Source organism: Puntigrus tetrazona, chromosome 1 (assembly GCF_018831695.1).
Source record: "Puntigrus tetrazona isolate hp1 chromosome 1, ASM1883169v1, whole genome shotgun sequence".
NCBI classification, from domain to species: domain Eukaryota; kingdom Metazoa; phylum Chordata; class Actinopteri; order Cypriniformes; family Cyprinidae; genus Puntigrus; species Puntigrus tetrazona.
This window is the reverse complement of record NC_056699.1, coordinates 11,200,230-11,221,201: the sequence shown is the minus strand read 5'-3', so window position 1 is coordinate 11,221,201 and position 20,972 is coordinate 11,200,230. Positions and strand designations below refer to the sequence as shown.

The window sequence follows — 20,972 nt, the reverse complement described above, 5'->3', positions numbered from 1 at the left end:
AGCAGAGAAATGTGTTGTCATAAAAATAACACAAGCTTATCTTATCTTGGGACCTGTTCTTTTGCATTCTGCAGAAGCATTGTTCCAAATAGAGTGTTATCTCCTTCCTAAAACACAGTTTGTGCAGTCATGTGTCTGCATCTGTCAGTCCATCTACATGCATGCAGGAGAGACAGATAAAGAGGCACCAGGGAAATATATGTGTGAGAGATAAAATGTGAGAGAGTGTGACGGAAACCGTGATATTTCCTTTATACAATCATGTGCTTTGAGCCTTGTAATGTGCTTGAGAGACAAAGCTGCAGAAATACATGCGTTAGACCAAATGACTGACAGGCTTCCAGACTTCTACCTACCTAAATTCTTTTGATCACGGCCAAACACTGTAAGGTAATTGTTGCACCAACATGTTGGAGCTGTAAAAAAAAATCCGCTGGAACTCCATACGCTTTTGTATGTCAGCCGCATCACACACATACACAGTTTTCAGATCATAGTTGACAGTGTTCCTTGACAGTCAGTGGGACAGTCACAAGCCTCCTGGTTTTAATACAAAATATCTTAAATTGTGTTGTTTCTTTTTTCATTTATGGATATTTGTGACATTCATCATTTTGAGAGATGATATGCAAGATACAGAAAAGCTTTTAAGCAGTGCGTCTATTTTTGTGTTTTTTTTAAGCAGGACTTAAATAATAAAATAACAAATAGGATATTATGAAATATTAATTTATTCTCATTATTTCAAACATATGACATTTTATTTACAGCAGACAACCAAACATACACTCGACTATCTGTCTACTGCATGTCTGTCTGCCCATCATGTGTTAAATTCAGTTCAATTAAAGTTTATTTGTATATCAATTTTTATGATTCAATTTGTTGCAAAGCAGCTTTACAGAAAGCTTCTACATTATATTTAATAGTAGCAAAATGTCCAGGAAACTGACATAAAAAAAGGATGCATTTAGTTAATGACATGTAATCAAACATTGTTAACAGCAATCATTATGTTGCAAACTTACAATCAAACTTATAGCAAAAGTAGTGGTAGTTTTTAATGTTGTATGTTGAACATCTTCTGTTCTGAGAAATCGGCATCATCTCTGCTGAGGTGTTCGATCATCTCAGATGTTCAGATGCCAATGCTCTGTGTCCATGTGTCTGCCTTTATGTGTATCCCTCCGTCTGTCTGTCATTACCGATCACATTACTGATATATAAAGACTTCAAACCTTGATCATATGCTCACTGTTCTATAGGATCAGTCACAGTGCGTTGCTTCATCATATTCATGGTTTAGACTATGCAGAGATGAAGTGTGCTGGTGTGCATGAGTCACAAGTGTTTAAAGAAGCAACTGCTTTCTTGCAAGCATGCGAATAACTGTGACTCAGGGATGACAGTGAATTTCCTGCATGCTTTTAATACAGCTTGCACGTATACATTGGGTGAAATTCGCAGGTCTATTTGCGGGTGTATGTTTTGTGCATTGTTGTTCATAGGACAACCACAGTTTTCAGATGTGTATTGACCCACACACACACACACACATTCATTAGATAACATAAACTAAGAATGAACAATACTTCTACAACATTTATTAAGTAAGGGATATTATACGGGAAAAGGAGGGCTGTTGTATTAGACTGAAGGGCTTTATTCTGCAATAACAACCTGCTGGATGTACATTATCCTGCTTATTACGAGGTCTCTTGCAACAAAAGTAAATAATTAAACATAAAACCTTGATCTGAGTTGAAATATTTGAAAGCAAAGCTTCAGTGAAGAAGCTGTTGAAAGTGGCAAGTTCAAACTAGACGGACATTTAAGAGAGATGGTGCAATCATTACATGTATCGCATAAAATTTCACCACAGAAAATAAATATGGCGATAAAATTATTTTAATATATTGATTTAAGACAAAATGTTTATTATAATTAATATAGTTAAAATAATTATTATATCTATTGCAGTCTACAAAACAATTGCTGCAGCAGCTGCGTATGAAACGACCAATAAGGCACCGAACATCTATATAACGTCAGATTGACGTAGGACATGACGTTAGACAGATGTTAAAAAATGAAAATGTGGTTGGACGTCACTTTTTGATTTGAATTTGGCATTGACTTAATGTTGGATTTTGGTGACCGGACGTCGTAACTAAAATATAACCAAATATCAACATCATATGACTGTGTGCCTGCTGGGGAGAGAGAGAGTCCGCAATACCAGGATGACTTAATGAATTAAGTATACTAACATGAATAAACAATGAATTTTGTAATAACATTATTTGTAATAACTGATATAAATAAATACTGTAATATATGTGATGTTCACTGTGTGTTCATGTTAGTTAATACATTAACCAATGTTTACAAATGAGACCTTATCGTAAAGTGTTACCAAGCAAAATTGCTTATAGTGCATGTCGCATGTTGAATGCGCTTGATTATCATCACAATTAATGAAATCCAGGAAAAAAATCTGCAATTGCAACATTAGCTATCCCTGAAGAACTGCTATCTACTGTCTGCTATAGCTTCCAGCTTCATGAAGCCAGCTGATCCACGCCGTCTTACCTTTACACAGCTGTGTACCCAGTTGATACAGAAATCCAGTTTTCTTGGCAGAAAAAATCTTTTGAAAATGAAATTGTAAGAGGAAAAAACCCACACAGCATTACAAATTTCAATTTAAGCAGATTATCTATGATCTCTTTAGGTCAACTGAGGCTGAAAACAACTGCTTAATAAAGCAGAGATCGACAGATATAAGGGAATGCCAGTCTACTGGAAAATCAGGCGAAATGTACTGTAGATAATATTAAATATTTCACAGTGTCACGAAGAAGAATGTACTGTATACGTGCAATTTCACACATGCATGTGTTTATGTGGTCCTTCTGCTTTCTCCTTCTTGTTTATATTTTTTCAATCTTCTGTCAGATGCAGTAATTTATTCTATATGTCTGCCTATCATGAGAAATCCCATCTGCAGGAGCTCTGAATGATTGAAATTATTTTGCCTTGGGATTAAGATTTGCACAGTGACTGAACAGTTCCTGGCCTCCTGTAATGACTCAGGAAACTTAAAGAAAGTCGTTTTAATTTTTCTGCCTGACTGGTGGTCTAGCCTCAATGTTGAATCCATATTACTGTATAGGGAATAGAGTGGCGATCTGTTCATTTCTCTTCCTGGTAGATAATGAGGTGTTTTTCACTTCCCCCAAATAAAACCATTACACTGGTAGTATATTATATTATGCAACACATTTTCAGCATACACCATACTATACTATCTACAGTCAATAATGCTTTGCCTATATGTTTTATTAGCAGCAGCCCACTGGAATCTGGATCTTAGTTTGCTTTTTCTGGACCTAATTGCTTTTATAGATGCTGCCCACTTTATTATACATTGAATAAGTGGTTCCTTATAAAGTGCTTCCTATATGAAGTGCACTTGAAACGCTAGCAGGCGGAAATTGGATTAATCCAATCTTTGTCAAAAATCTGTCCAGCCTAGTAATTGCAAATTGGAGCTCAAGCCTTGGTAATTGGCTTTATGAAGAGGATGAGTAAAAGAGGGAAAGTGAGAAATCATCCTTTCTCTGCATATTATTGATGCAAAGATGCTTTTATCTTCCTTAAAAGATACTAGGAACACCTGAGTTCATCCATCTGTAAATGACTAGTTAATCCTATTCCAGAAGAATTAAGATGTACACATCGCTTCATTGGGGTCAAGGTTTAGCTGGTTAGCATGACCTATTTTCCCCTGCGGGGAAATGCTGTAACAATAGACCTTGATTAACTACAAAGCATCTTTTTTCATTTATGGATATTTAAAAAGCTGTATGTTCTGCTTTTTTCTTTTTTTACACAAAATATGATGAATTATATATTAGTAGTAATAAATTATAATACAGCAGATGTTTTAGAAAAATAGAGACTCTCTGTGAGAATTTTTCACAGGGTTGCCAAGTCTGCAGATTTAGCACTGTTATACATTTGCACTGTTGCTGTGGGTTAGTTTGTGGATTAAGGAGAAGGTTAAATGCAATTGGGCTAGTTTTGGGCTATATGGGATAATTGGGCTTTTGAATAGCAGTCGGGCTGGTTTTGTTTCACAGACCTGGCAACCCACTGTCTGTTACTTCTGGCTGAAGATATTAGCTGGTGAAGGTTTGGGGCAGTGCCACCAGTCATTCATTTTTGTTATAATGTCATCTTTCCTTTTAGCTTTAGAGTGATTGTGAGCATTTGTGACTTTGGTGACTGGCACAAAAACATGTCCAAAACTAAATGCCTGTGAGCAAAGATGGCAGTTTTTTAAATTGTGTATGTCTGGGTCTGGTGCCAGCTGAGTAAATGCCATTGAAATGAGAGAAAATTACCTACTGAGAGATTGCTGTTGAGTTTTTAATTGCCTCATTCTTTAGTAACAGCCACATTGCAAAGCTTGCTTTTCGCTTTGAAATTCTCACAAAATAATCCAAATAATGCCAAACTAGTTCACAATGAGTCATTATTGCGATTATAAATGGTCTATTTGGACTGGGGAGGATGTTTTACAAGCTTGAGCTCTTTATCTCAAAACATGAAGGAAAATTTGAATGACCCCGTTTAAGATGAGTGTGGGAATTTTTTTCTATGAAATCTGCTGTTGGGAAATAGGAAATGAAAGAGCAGGTGTGGGAGTTTATGTGAAATTATCTTGAAAATGTTCCTCAGCACAGTTGTCTCTCACCTTGTCAGGGTATACTGTAATGGTTTTAAATTCTCTTCTGTGGAAGCCCATGTCAGGGCAAAAAAAAAAATGCAAATATGTTTCTCATAAATGCAGATTTATACCTTACGATGCAACTTTATATCTTGCATGTGTGACTATATTTCTTATTTTGAACTTAATCAGAAACAGGTTTTCATGTGAAAGGTACGCTGGAATGTTTCACAAGAGTAGAGAAGTAGATATGAGATCACATCAATGTTTGTACCATTTTTTTTTTTTTTTTTTTTTGTCAGAACAGATTTGGACTTACCGTGAAACACACGGCCAGTGCTGTCAATAGTTAAAGAGTCTCAGATGTACTATATATTGTATACCCAGACATACTGTTTAAATAAGCCTTGCGTTTTTCACTTATTGTCCTACGCCTTGCATCTTGCATTGAGTGGAGGTTCAGGAAGGTTTTTGAGCCACTGCATACATTGTATATCTCCTGAAAGGTGAAGGTTACTCTGAATAAAATTGTGCACATAATGGAACTTAGGCTATAGGACGTTTTGCCGCATGACTGCTGTTCTTTTCCTAGTGGGTCACTGAGTCTTGAGCTTTGCCTGAATGGTGACTTTTTCACAATGCGCCTGAAGGGTTTGCTGGAGTCACAAAATGTTGTTGAGGTTACAGAAATATAACAGAATGTGTGCATTTATAGCAGATGTCATTGTATCTGTGCTTTAAAGCTTGCTTCACGTCCCACTGCTATCTCTAAAAAAGTAATTTATTTGGTATTTTTTTGGCAATTTTTTCTTTGTGTTTTTCAAGGGTTACTTCACACCAAAGTAAACATTTAGTCATTAATCACTTATCGCCCTGTTGTTACAAAACCTGTAAAAGCTTTGTTCATCTTCGGAATACAATTGAAGATATTTTGAATGAATATTGGGAGGTTTGTGACTGTTCCATTGACTCCCAAGTAAATAACACTGTCAAGGTCCAGAAAAGTATGAAAGACATTATCAGAATACATCCTCTGCTATCAGTGGTTCAACTGAAATCTTATGCAGCTACGAGAATACTTTTTGTAAAGAAAGAAAACAAAAACAATTACTTTATTCCAACAATTTGGCATTTTGGAGAGGACGGACGCGTATGCTGTTCTGTGTCAGCTGCAATACAAGAACATGTATGTCTTTAATACTTTTCTGGACCATGACAGTGTTAATTACTTGGCCGTCAATGGGCAGCCTCCTAGTTTTCAGCCAAAATATCTTAAATTGTGGTCCAAAGATGGACAAAGCTTTTACAAATGTTTTGATAGACATGGGTGATTATTGGCAAAATTTTAATTTTAGGGTGGAGTACAACTTTATTGTAAAATAGAAAGATTCCATATTAAAGTTTCTTTATGGATCCATCAGTGCCAATAAAGAAACTTTATTTTTGAATTCAATCAAGTACTTTAAATTACTGGTGCTTATTTGTTAAAATCTCACTGCCAGTAGTGGAGTTTGGAGTTGTTGTTGTTGGAGTTTTTTTTTGTTGGCAAATTGTATATGTGGAGTCTTTTTAATGAAAGTGGAATTTTTTGTTTTTGTATTAGTACAAAATTCTTTAGTAAGCTGCATTGTTTAAGGCATCATTCACATCTTCAGCAATGTTTTCCTTTGTAAGTACTACTAATACAGGTCAGAGTTTGCCGAGTGAGCACTGAATGATGGAATCTACTCTTTGATGTAATTTGTTCGTTCTGCTGTGCTTGTTCCTTCCTCTGATCATTGATTTTTAGTTGATCTTTTTTCCCCACTTTGTGTCTCAGAAGTGTGTGTTTAGAGTATAAGAATCTGTGGAAGGCCAGGCTAACTGTTATCACCTTTACCTTTTACCTTATCGGTGCTCGGAAATAAAAGTTTTCTGTCAGTTTAGCTGTTAAAGTAACAAGCTACTTTCAAGTAGCAGTGTAATGTCATGAAAATGCCATGTTTTTTTAAAATGAGACCGCTACGCGCCTTGTAGCCAAGTGAAATAAGGCAATAATGAAACGCTCTTCTGTACTGCCTTAGTGTCTATACAGTATGTACGGAATCCGTTTAAATCTTTTTTTTTTCATTAATCTTCATTTACATAAACCACCTAAACAAACCATCCATATTCCCATCCATCCATTTTCCAATCCGCTTGATTTGTGTACGGCTGCAGGGATGTTAGAGCCCAAACAAAACCATTTGCTAAAATGGTTCACCAATTGTTCCTCATTATTTTGTGCCAGACCAATTCTATTACGAAAGACTTGAAATAGCTTGAATGTAGTTACATCTTTTTATAGTAGTTCGTCTGCCCAAAATATGGCCAATTACACTGTAAAAAAACAACAACAACAACAAAAAAACAATTCAGTGTGTTTATATTTTTTTATATTTTTTATCTTCCTCTTGCAGTTTGAAAACCACTTGTGTAGCAATCTATTTTTTTCAAATAAGGATCTTGACCATAGTTTAACAACTGTGTAATTAGTGTAATTGCAACTTTCAAGGCTAAAGGTTTAGTTTTTCTTTCCTAGCAGCTATGAAGACTGCAGTAGCTTTCATTTCTTTGCCTGAAGGCAACATTTTTAAACTGTAATATTCAGGTCCCATACGACTTGCACAGTCATTTATACAAACGCTAATCAGGCCTTATATGTTGAGCATCATACTAGAGCTCTAATTCTCTCGCCTCTTCTGATATCTGACTCTTAATGGTGATTTAAGAGAAGCTAAAGACAAGTGGATGGTGTTAAAGCAACTGCAACTGTGGATATAGGGACTGATTGCTCTGTTAAGTTATACCATATTTAAAAAAAAACATACTGTGATAGAGAAAGAAAAAAAGAAATAATTTTTTTTTTTTTTTTTTTTTTTTTTTTTGTGGTTCCCTAAATCTTATTATATGTGTGTGCACAGATTTCAAACACATCAAAATCCATTTACTTGTGATGTAAAGGCTAGAAATTGAGAGTACCTTGGAGTAATGGACTTTTTTTCAATCTTTAAGCTGCTTCTGGGTTTTACTGCTGCTGTTATGATGTACTGTACATTTCCCTGAAGCGAGCTGCATTATAAAATTTCTCACAAGGAATGAGAATTGCTGACAGTGAGCACCTCTTAAAGGTTGATTGTCCTGAAATCATTGACTCATAACATGGAATGTTCTGGATACCAGCTTCTTCCTTATTGTTCACACTCAATAAATGTGTTAAATGCTTTTCTAGGACCTTCTCCAAGCCAAATCATAACCATTACTCACAACAGCACAAAAGGGCAAGAGACACTATATTGTTCCTGCTGACCCTGGCCACATTCCACTATGACCTTGGAGGATTCACTTGATGTGTTAGAAATTAAAAAATAGTTTCTTTTCGAAATGTATGTGAATACAACGTATATGTGTAAGTGCAAATGTATGTGTATAATATATTGCACATACACACACACACACATACTGAGAAAGATTTGGGAAATAATTATTTAAGATTGTAACAAAAAAGCTAATTTGTGTCAAGAAAATTTTAGCTTCTATTAAAACGTATGTACATGCAGTACATTACAGTATATACATACTGTTTTTCTGATATTTCTCAGATAAATACTATATTATTATTAACTTGATATATTCTAATTTAATAATAATGATAAAAATGATCATTATCTCCAATCAAATACTAAACAAAACAATAGAAGTGGTGTTATAAGTTAAATTACTAAGCAAGCGTATGAAATTAATTGCGTTAGATTCACTAATATCAGATGTATGTTTTGTGTGAGCTGAATAGACCCATTGTGGTTTTCTCTGTAGAGCTGATGAGGTGAAATGAAGAAGCTCTGTGTTTCTGACCCTCATAATATGCTCAGCTCTTTAGCCTGCGGCCTAACAGTACATATGCACACACACACACACAATGAATATGAGAAATGTGTAAAAGCATGCTTGACTTCTCCACACTCTGCTGTCAGCAGTTACCTCGTCTGTGCTTGTCAGTTATTCAGCGTAGCCCACATTCTCTGCTGCTTTCATAATTGCAACTCACAAAAGCTGGGGCTGCTTCTATTCAGAAAATAGGTAATACTGAACGCATTTACTCCATTTATAGTGAAGGAGGTATGTTATTTGCTTTATGTTATAGTGCTTTGCTCAATGGGAAAAGATATATCCCCACTTTAAGGGTATTGGCATTTTACATGTAACAGTAGTTAACTTTTTTTCGATTCAAGGGTCCCCATATTGTCCATCACAATATATCAGAGCCATTGTTCAACAAAATATGCTGGATTTTTTGCTGTAATTATGGCAAAGCTGCTTTTTTTTCAAAATATGATAGTATTGTTTTCTTGTTAACGTACGCTAAATACTATTCCATATAACTTAAAACTGTTAAAACTGTTTACAATGGACTAAAACAGCAAATGCAAATAGGAAAATTCCAGGAGACCACCACACGCCACTGCTCTTGTAGGACATGCTTGTTTGAATAGGACAGCCTAATGCTTGACACTCGGGTGGATGAGAAGTAGAACTGACAGTCCTGTCAGCATGAGGACTGGCAGAGTGTGTGTGTGTGTGTGTGTGTGTGTGTGTGACTTGGGCTCAAACCTGACATCTGACAGGGTGAAGGCCTCAGTAGTGCTGTGCGTATTTCTCTGTCTCCACCTCTCTTTCAGTGTTCATGTGAATGTGCGTGTGTTTCAGAGTCTGTGGCACGGATCTGTCAACTTGTGTCTTGCCAACTTTGCTTCGAACTTGCCTGACGCGGAGTGTGACACCACCTGTGGTGTTTTGTCATCTCCGTTCGCTCATGGGAGATGCTGAGCTCGTACGACAGGTACCGTCACACCGTCCGCAAGCTGCAGCATAACACCAGTGACACGAGGTCGTATCGCGCTGTCCGCAAATGATCCAGGAGAGCGCGTGGGCGTCAGGTTGTGATCGTAATCATGAGAGAACATGAAAGTCAAGTGTTAGTTCAAGCTTCCTTTTATTGGATAGTTCAAATGGTGGACACTTTCAGGTTTTGTTTCACCATTAGCACGACTGTTGACTTGTCAGCAAGCCGGGTGTAAAAGCTAATTGACTGCTTCAACATCGTTTGGATACAACGTTTATTGCCAACAAGTGAGTTTCATCATATGCAGACAGACAGGAAAAGTAAAAGGAGAATAGTGCAATGAAAGAGGAGAGATGCCTGTGCATGCGTCATGAAGAAATCTGTTCACCCCAGCAATCTCTGCTGTCCCTAATTCAAGCAGGCAAGTAATGCCAAGAGACAAAGAGAAAAGAAAAAGGCTTGACTGAACAGATATGATATGAATTGCTCTGGTCTTTTTTGGTTAAAATTTGAAATGCTTGATAGCATCCTGAACTGTCTTTTTTATGTAACATACAACAGTAAAACGATTTTTATAGGCCTGTAGCATTTTTTATAAAGTGGTCAAACTTCTTGACTCAAAGAACCCTATCTATCTATCTGTCTGTCTTTCTGTCTGTCTGTCTGTCTGTCTGTCTGTCTGTCTGTCGCTGAACATGGCTCAGACATAGACAGTGGTTCCATCTGAATCAAGTTGTTTGGAAAACCAATTGTAGTTTTTTCAGATCACTTTAGTTGACTATACATATTTGAGAGGAAATGTTTCAATCTGTCTATGATTATGTATTGTAATAACATGCTAGCAGGTTGTATTTCATTTGTTTTTACAAATATGATGTTAGATCTAAAGATGGCACTGATTACATCCTGATTACAATTTATTTAGAGCTACTCGATTGAAGAATTTCGATTGAAAGAGTATCCATTTCAAGCCAATTTAAGATGATGAAATTGTGTTTATTCTTGTGGTCAGTGAGAAATTGGCAACCTGGTCTCATTAAAATATGTACCTCCATATAAATTATTTTTATGTATGTTTCCCCTAGTTTAAAGAGAAATGTCCACTGAGTGCGGCTAAAACACAGGTTCAATACGTGAACCCTGGTACAGTTTTATTACGTTGATATAGGTATGTATGTGGTGGTTCAGAACTGAAATATCCATTGCCTGTTGCCTGTTGCTAATCAAGTTGGAAGTATGCCCTACACCAAATACAACCCTAACCCTACCCAACTGTTAATAAAGGCAAAATCGATATAAATGCACATTTGAAACCCATAGAAATGAAGCTGGATATGTGTAATGCTAACGTTTAGAAGCACTTGTTGGTACATATTTTGTTTCCCACTAAAAAGTGAGACCATGAGACCGGGTAGGAAATGTGCTTGGACGTTCATTTTAAAAGAGGCCCCTGGGTTTTCAGAAAGTGCTTGCTCATCATATGGAAGCCCTTTGATGTAAATCTCACAAAGGTTGTCTATGGTTCACTTCTGAACATTTCAGGCTGACTTTTCACATTCCGCCTGTTATTTGTCAATGTAAAGAGAAGCAGATGGCATTAGGAGCACCAAGGTCATGTCTGAGCTGATCATTTATACCTTTAATGATGCATGTTGCTTTGAAAGCTTCTGCCCAATACATAAATGTAAATATTATTTATAAATATGAAAAGAAATGGAGAAATATGAGATGTATTTTTGACAGCCCTGCAGCTGTCAAAAGTCCCTATTTATTTGTCAGCAAAAGTCAGCCAGTTGATGTAAAATACGGCATCTGGCAGACTTTTGCTGACAAATAAACTGAGATACATTGAAGCAGGTTACACAGAAAGAGTACACATTGTTCATTTACAGTTGTGTTACAAAGACAACAGTTTCAAATAACAAAACCTTAATTTTTGTTAATTTGATCAATTAAAATGAAGTTAAATTAACTTTTATCAACAAACAAAGTTATTGCAGTTTACCAACTTTCCTTGACGTGTTGCATAGTGCTATTAAAACAAATTCTTGTCTATGTTTGCTTCTAGCAGGCGCAGGTGCGGAGATTTGTGGGTAGACAGATAGTAATAGGGGCCTCTGGCAGCAGAGAGGGAAGTAAAGCACAGGGAGCTGCTTTGAAAAAATTACCCACAAGTTACCCAATTCAATTTCAATGAGAGTGGTGGCCGCAATCCAGAAAAACCACTTTGAATGTGTGATACGTTAGAAAAGTATGCATCTGAGAGCACCTTGTGCTGCCCTAGGCTGTTAGCAATGTCCAGGATCCTCCGCTGCGGCTTACACATGAGCGGTTTTGTGAATATCATTTACTGAAATTAGTACAATTAGTGATGTTAGTGCTATAATTTGAGGTTTTAATGTTTTATGATAGCAATATTCTCTTATGCGGGGAGCTGTCGGCTTCTTTCATAACTATTTTAGAAACATCTTAACTCAGAATCTCATCCTATAATTTTGCAGTGCATAAAATGAAAACTAAACTGAAGCTGCTTTCAAAATCAGATATTATTTTATAGACCCTAAGCTTTTGGAACATTTTTAAAATATATCCAATTATGAGCGGTAATGGGTTTGACTCTCAACTGATAAAATGTCCACTTTGATTGCAATATGCATTTCTTTGGATAAAGGATTTTGATATATATATATATATATATATATATATATATATATATATATATATATATATATATATATATATATATATATATATATATCAATTAGTTTTGAGTGTCATACATGGACACTTTTATTATAAATAAATGTATGAGCAAATAAACTAAGCAGTATGAAAACATCTGCGTCACACACAGTGTTTTGTATTTAAAGTCATCCTTCACATAAAATGTCATATAAGCGTGTTGAGGTAATTCTGATTCTAAATATGGCTTCAAAGCTTCTGGCATCAGCAGTTTCAAGCCGCATGTGTCTACACACTAATGTGTTAATGTGTCTCTGTATGCCCTTGTCCCTCAGTTTAACTCCACACTAGCAGCATGGCATTGTGGTTGGAGGGGTTGGTTTTGAATTTCAACGCTGTTTACTGAAGGGAGTTAATCAGGCAGATTACTGAGCTCACAGTCCTCCATGTAACACCTTGTTGCCTCTGAGTGCAGCACTAAACCCGATGACTGAAAACTATTTGACATTGGTGCTTTGCCTCTGCGCCCTTGGGTGAATCCATGACAGTAAAAGAGAGCCATTTACATTCAGAAAAAATAAAATTCATATTTCATACGTCCACTTTTTTTCTTCAGCCTGTGTATATGAACTTCTAAGAAGCACTGTTGTTAATATTCATACATAGCCATCAAAGTGCTTTTTTTGTTTTCATACTGATTCAGAATTGCTGTATACAAAGTGTGAGTGAGAGAGAGAGAGAGAGAGAAAGGCTTGTCATTACTGTCTGACTGCCTGTCTCGTTCATAAACATGATATCAGTATCAGCCCAAATCGAATAACTTCGAGCAGGCTCCCGCTTTGGTAGACTGCATAGGTGAAAGGGCTTCTGCTGACACAGTAATCAGCTTGGAGAAAAAATAGAAGGCTATTTCTGTCACAGGTACCCTGTCCTATTTTTGGGACACATTAAGGGACCACAGCCAACCATGTGAGCATTGAAAAGAGAGGGTAATTGGTTGATAATTAGCAGAAAACCTAGAGGTTTTCATTTTATTGATTGCAATTAGGTTCATTATGTATGTTACATTCAAAACTACCCAGTTGCCGTTTTCCACTCAGTCTTTGCCTTTCTTTTTGTTTGGTTTTTACTGTAGAGTTAATCGTCATCAATGAAGTGTTAAGAAATCTCTCTTATTCATTGAGTTGTGAACACCCACACAGGACCAATTAAAGGGGCGATTCTGTGCCATGTCATGCAGAGAATTGCAAAGTTATTTCAAGCTTGTAGAATAAGGACCATCCACAAGATAGATAGTGATTTATGCAAAATAAACATCTAACTGAATAGCAAATCATTCAGAATTTCATAACCATTCCGATTCTACTTAACAATTCCTATTCATTACTGATTCCATTAACAGTCATTTTTGTTATTCTTTTTGAGGTAGAAAGAATGGAATTGGAAAAAACAATTCTTTTTGCTTTTACCCTGTTTTGTCAGTTTATAATTTCATAGCATCCTCAGAGTCATATCAAATCAGACATACGCTTCTAAAGTTCAGGATGTCTTTTGAAGTTCTTTTAAGCACACATCACAAAAGATTTCTGTTAGTTCTTCTTTTCTTGAACTTTTTGATCAAATAATATTGTTTATTGTTATTTATTTTTCTTTGCTGTTGCTTGCTTTCTTTATCTACATCAGCCATTGACAAATCCATGTTGGTCGATGACTAATTTAAATTGCTGCAATAAATCACATAAGTTTTATGTTGACTCCTAGACAGCCAGTATCCTACAAAATTTAGCAGTAACCCCAAGTAAAAATGCCTGAACCCGCTGTTCAAGGTCTTCAGCGTTACTATAAACTCAGTTGGGGCAAGTTGGATCTAAAATCTTCAGTTTTGTGGTCCTTGAGGAGCAGGATTGCACACCCCTACTCTTATACTGCATGTATATCACATATACTTTATACTTTTGGTGTTCCATCTGCATCAGTGGAAAAATGCAGAAGTTCAAGTACCATAACGTCCTGAAAATAATTTGATTGTGGAATAAAATTTAGTCCTGACAGTATCCCTTAAATTTGCATTTATCACTTAAACCATTTAAAAACCATAGCAGTCAATCTATTCTGAAAACTTTTTCCATTTCAAAACGAAGAGTTGTTTATATGTAAAGTAGAGTGACATTCATGATAATGTGTTTCTACACTAAAACAGTATTCATAATGTTAATTGCGGATAGTTGAGCGTAAGTGAAATGAACGCATGCAATTACAGTGCTGTCTTCCTCCATTGATGCATCTGCAAAATGGCATGCCTTGACATATTGAAATATAGTCATATTCCTGAGGTGTTTAACATACATTAACATACATTATCCTGAAGGTTACGCATAATGACCTGCCGGAAGGAAGAAAGGAAAACTGTCTTGTGTTCTGACCTTGTCAATACGGCGATCTGCTGACCTATCTGTGAGCTCTGACCTAGGCACTCTGTACTAATTGAGACATGGCATTGCAAGGATACTGGCTGCACCTGATGAATATGGCCATGCCTGAAGCAACCCTGACCTTTAACATGTGAATGGGCTTTCTATACATTAGATGGAAGACCCTGAAAAGAGAAAACGATATGCAGATGCTAATGTGATTCAACCAAGCTGGAAGATAACAAAGTGTTTAGTGGTTAGAGGGAATGTCAGAGGCCATTTGTTTAAGGGCAGTTTGACACTCATTAAAAGTACTGAGACTCATATCTTTCCAGTAATATGGTTCTGTCACTTGTCAGTCTATGTGCTGCTCACATCCTAAAATCCCTCAAGGAAAACATTTAAAAGTTGGGGACCCAATTGGAAAGAGTAATGGGGAAAATGGGAAAATGGGGTATGTCTTCCATGAGCCAGAGTCTTATCTCACTGTAAGCTAAATAAAATGGTTTGAGTGACACCTTAATCGCTCTGATAACCCAAACTCACAGATTGGAAGAAAAGCCAAGCCAATGGCATTACATTCCCTTGGGACTTGACAGTTTGACTTTGTCAAGGACAATTCTTTGATTTCTACCCTTACTCCTTCCATCCGTAAGAACAAAGGCTGCCTAGGCTTCATCATCTACTCTTAGTCACAAATAAACTGAGTGCACCAGTGAAGTCGTCATGGAGACAACCCAAGTAACCTCTGCTGTCAATGTGCATCAAGACTTAACCTGCAATGGCTCCATCCGAGGTCTTGAGTCTAGGACAAAAACGTGGCTGCTGAGAGGTTTGACACAAACTTGTTTTGTGAACTTTTGAATATGTTTGTTTAAAAACAGCTAAAATCTTTAAAGGGCTAGTTTACAGCAAAATTAACATTCTGTTTGATCGAAAACCTGTATGATGTTGTTTCTTGCATGAAACACAGAAGGATTTTTATATTTCAACATTTAAATGACATAGGCACATTGGAAAATACTGCTTTATCAGTGTTTTTACAATACAAAAACTGATGTTCAGTTAATAATCTATTATCTCATGGTTTCTTGCACCATACTATAGTATGCCTTAAAAACATTTTACCATAGTGCATGATTTGTAAATTATTTGTAAATCATTTTAATGTTTGCATCAAATAACCAGCTTCATGTATGTGACCCTGGACCAGTAATAAAAAAAAAAATTGTCATTGAAATTTAAACATCATCCAAAAGTTGAATAAATAATTTGTTAGGATGGGCAAGATACAACTATTTGAAAGTCTGGAATCTGAGGTTTCAAAAACCCATAAAATAAAATAAAATAAATAAATAAATAAATAAATACAAATATAAAGGCTGAGAAAATACATTTTCCAAATATAGTTCTTAGCAGTACATATTACTAATGAAAAAAATGTACATTTTATCTTCATGGATCATGATCTTTACTTAATATCCTAAAGCCTTTTGCCATAAAATAAAAGTTGGCTATTGCTACAAATATACCTGTGCCTCTTTTGACTGCTTTTGTTGTCCAGGGTCACATGGATTTTCTGGTCTAGTAAATTTGCTGTCTAGCTTACCTGGTACAGCATTCACTTATAATAACATGGAGTTAAATGGCTTGGCTGCTTGCTTTTGTTAACACTGTTAGTTGGGTTGTACTTAATAAATTATTACTAGATCACATTCATCTGCTGAGCATGCTGAGCATTAGTGCCACTGACTAAACATTTGACTTTGTAAAATGTTGAAAAATATGCAACAAGCAAAGTAATATTTAACGTGTCCAAACAGCACATTTCATTGAATGGCTCAAGAAAAAAAGAAAGCAAGTAAGCGTCTTAGAAGATTTTTTCACTGAAGAAAGTAGATCCTACAGGTTTGGAGCAACATAATTGTAGCTTTTAAGTAAACTATCCTTTTAAGCTTTACATCAGAACATAAATAGAAGAAATGGGGGCGGAGCCTCTGGAGCCACAAGAAGGATGCTCAGAGAAATGACCTCTGGTATTTAGGAACAGCCAAAGTTATTTGCCTGAAAAGCGTGGATGATATTTGTGCAAATGGTGAGAATGTTGCGTGTATGTACCCCTATGTGGATGGCATGTCAGTGTTGTGCTTGAAGGGATATATGAGTGACAGCTTGGCTTCAGGCCACTGCAAGCTAATCGTCAAGACGGACTGCCATTGCCAGCGAATTAGCGCTTCTGTTCTATGCTTTGACAAGACTACTGACACGTGCTGACATTGTGAGATAGCTGACACACAAGGACGGGTTCATGTGCCCATTTCTCATTGACTTATCAGCATCCTGATCTCCAAGGGTTTGTCTCAAGGACAAATAAGACCTTTTCAGTGAAAGGCCAATTTAAATGTGATATACGTGTTAGTGACGTTACCCCGATGATAGTTTGAGCAGTCAGTGAGGATCCAAAGGAAAAGTTACGTAATGTTGTTTCAAAATTAAATAACTGGCGTTTATTTTGTCCCCATGTACCTAAGCCAAAGCAAATTGAAAACATTTTGTAAGTTGGCATGCTTTTTTTCCCTTATACTCTGTTAGATTAGATGGCTAAACCAGAATAAAATACTAAGTCACATTTATCTCCAAGTTCATAGTTAAAGGTAACATGTTAACTTTGACAGCCATAAAAATGCATGTTGTAAAAAATTATTTTTCCAGTTTTCCTTGATCTCCATCTCTTTTCCCAGGTCAAAAAGTACATTGTCATAATGTTTTAATATGCTGTATTTTTGTATCTGTTTTGTATGCACTAAAAATGATTCTTTAGTACTTACTTGATCTTAAGTTTATGTTAAGTGTACTCGATGACCCTATTTTGGGACTCCATACATATGACCTAAAATTCACTTTAGCATACTATCATAGAATCTCTGTATTTAAAAAAAAATGTAATCACACTTGCAGTACACCATGAACCCATCTTTCATACACTAGTACACTCAAGTGTGTTACAAGTGGTGAATAAATACATGTTTTAAATACAGAGTTAGTATATTAAAAGCACATTTTAGTTCATATGCATGTTGTCCCAAAATAGTTCAGTTGAGTACACTTAGTTGATTTTAAGTTTGTCTGAAGAACTGCTAGAGTATCATTTTTGGTATATTAGGTACAAAATAGTGTACAAAAATAGAACACGTTAAGTACATTATTGAAGTGTGCTTTTTTTAACCTGATGTGGCGACCCTTGACTTATAATACAAATCAACAGAATAGATAAATTGTAGGAAAGAAAGCATTTCAGACGGTTCACTGCAGACTTTGGTTTCTTGGTAAACTGAATGCATGCGAGCTTATCTCAGCAGAAAAATCTTTTCAAAATGGTGTCATTGCTCTCTAGAAAGACAATTTAAATAGATGTATTTTTTTTCCTTTTCATTCCCTTTAGTGGAATAAATCATTTCTGTGCTTTTGTAATGTATTAAACGCAGGTATATTATACTGTATTTATGTATGAAACATTAAGCATGTGTATTGCCATTCACATTTTCCTACACAGTCTTAAGAAAAGAGGGAGTGCAATTCAGCTGCAAATGCCTTTAGTGTTCCCCTTTTGATTACAATGTTAGTTAATTATTTCAGCTTTACACACAATGTCAAGTCCTTGTGCCTGGCGGCAATTAGAGATGTGCATTCATTAAAACCACCCTTGTTCTTTCCCTAATGCAGCCATCAGCTATAGGCCGTGCCTAACCATCCACACAATGAGGAAACGTAATTAATAACTGCACACGCTCACATTTATAAACACACATGTGCACCCTGCTTTATATAGAACGCATTCTGTGAATTGGAGGCAAATATTTGGAGTACAGATCAAGCATGTGTTTATGGGGCAGTAAAAGCTTTATTGAACTCCTGGAAGGCTTAGTAAACATTAGCTTTTACATGATGAAAAGGAAAAGTTACGTAGTTATGTAGGCTACATCTAAATACTGAAACATGCTACCTTTGCAATATGGAAAATGGAGGCCCAGACCACAAAACCAGTCACACAGGTATATTTGTAGAAATAGCAAACAATACATTGTATGGGTCAAAAAATTGTATTTAGGTAAAAAAAAGTCATACAGTCATGTTGGAAAGTGTTGCCTGAGGGCAGCAATTCAGCTACCTAAGCTTTTGGATGTAGTCAAAGACTTCTTAACCTGCATCTCTCTCTTACTGTCTGTTTCTTAGGTAACATCTTTGTGGTGAGTTTGGCGGTGGCGGACCTGGTGGTGGCCATCTATCCGTATCCGCTGGTACTGACCTCCATATTTCACCGGGGCTGGAACCTGGGATACATGCACTGCCAAATCAGCGGCTTCCTGATGGGTGTCAGTGTTATCGGCTCCATCTTCAACATCACCGGCATCGCTATCAACCGCTACTGTTATATCTGCCACAGCCTCAAATACGACAAGCTCTACAGCGACAAAACTCAGTTTGCTATGTACTGTTAATCTGGGCCTTGACAGTGCTTGCTATTGTGCCCAACTTGTTCGTAGGCTCCTTGCAGTATGATCCACGGGTTTATTCATATGCGTTCGAGCAGTCGGCGAGCTCCGGCATACTACGATCGCTGTCGTGTTCTTCCATTTCATTCTTCCCATCATGATCGTCACCTACTGTTACCTGCGAATCTGGGTTCTGGTCATACAGGTGCGACGGCGGGTGAAGCCCGACAATCGTCCCAAGCTCACGCCTCATGGCGTGCGAAACTTCGTCACAATGTTTGTTGTTTTACGTGCTCTTTGCCGTGTGCTGGGGCACCATTAAACTTCATCGGGTTGGCTGTAGCGATTTCTCCCGTGTGGTTCCTTTAATACCTGAATGGCTGTTTGTGGCAAGTTATTTCATGGCATACTTTAACAGTTGCCTCAATGCAATCGTCTATGGAGTTTTGAACCAGAACTTCCGTCGTGAGTATAAGCGCATTGTGGTTTCAGTATGTACTGCCAGGATCTTCTTTGGGGAAAGTTCTAATGAAGCGCAAGAAAGACTCAAGAGTAAACCTTCGCCCCTCATGACTAACAACAATCAGGTCAAAGTGGACTCTGTGTAAGTGTTTAAGCATAAGACGTGAAAAGTACACAGCAAAACCAATCCTTGCTTGGAACTAAGCAGACTTGATTTAAAAGAAAATCTGATCACCAAATATGATGTTAGGACGTGGCGTCTAGCCCTGAAACTGTGATTTGTTGCCTCAACACAATCAAAACAAACAGGAAATTATCATCTTTTATAAAGCACTTTTTTCATTCTTGTTCAGACGTACTTGTATGTATGAATTTATTGTTTAAATGTTTACAGTAATTGTATCAGCAAATCTATGTAAGACATACTTTGTGTAATGATTTTATATGAGTTATCTTTGTCTGAAGAGAACAAAAACAAATCTGAAGGTATGATGGATATATATTACTGTATATAAATATATATAGAGAGAGTGAGAGAGAGAGAGAGAGAGAGAGAGAGAGAGTAAGAGAGTTTCACTGATGTTGTTCATTCAGTGGAGAATGAAGAACAACGCTCTCAAAATGTTGCCATGTACATCAGCATATCTCTACAATGCCTGGCCATAAATGTGACCAAAACTTTATAAACACTCAACCAAAAGAGTTTGTTACAAAGTTTACTGTTTTGAGATGACCTCACCCGGTTCAACACTGTTACTCTACATATGAGAGAGCAATACACTTCGATTGCTGCTTTCCCACAATCCTGCAAACATTTTTGAGGGTATGGGGTTCTTTTTCTGTAGGGTTTCTATACCCTTTTCTTGCTATTCTCTTTTTTAAATGGTTTTTATTTTCACCTGTCTTTATCTATTTAAACCTCTCCTTGCCTTCTCTCTTTTTTTTCTTTGTATCCATCTCTTTCTCTCCACTCTTTGTATGCATGGATCTGATGACAAGTTCATATGCAAACTGAGTAAAAATAATAAAAGTAAAATGTTTGATGAATAAGAAATAAAATGGAAATTTCTGCATAATTATGTGGAGTTTATACATTATATGTGTATGTTGAATATGTGACAGAATTAGAATGTGCGCTGAAAACAGTTTTGTCTTTTTTTTAGTAAACTATTTAATCATAAATCAAGATTTAAAAATACTCTAAATCTGCACAATACATTGTAGGGTTTTCACACCTAATTTTAATTATGATAATTATGAATTGTCATTTGAATCAGCTCTCAATTCAAGTTTGGGGAATTGAATCTGAAAAGATTCACGTTGGTATG

The 20,972-nt window shown here is 36.4% G+C and overlaps 1 pseudogene; it reads left to right on the top strand.

Annotated features, from left to right (window-relative positions):
- The window catches only part of LOC122347688, a 31,536-nt pseudogene extending 11,418 nt beyond the window's left edge, over positions 1-20,118 (top strand).
- The last annotated feature ends 854 nt before the right edge of the window (positions 20,119-20,972 follow it).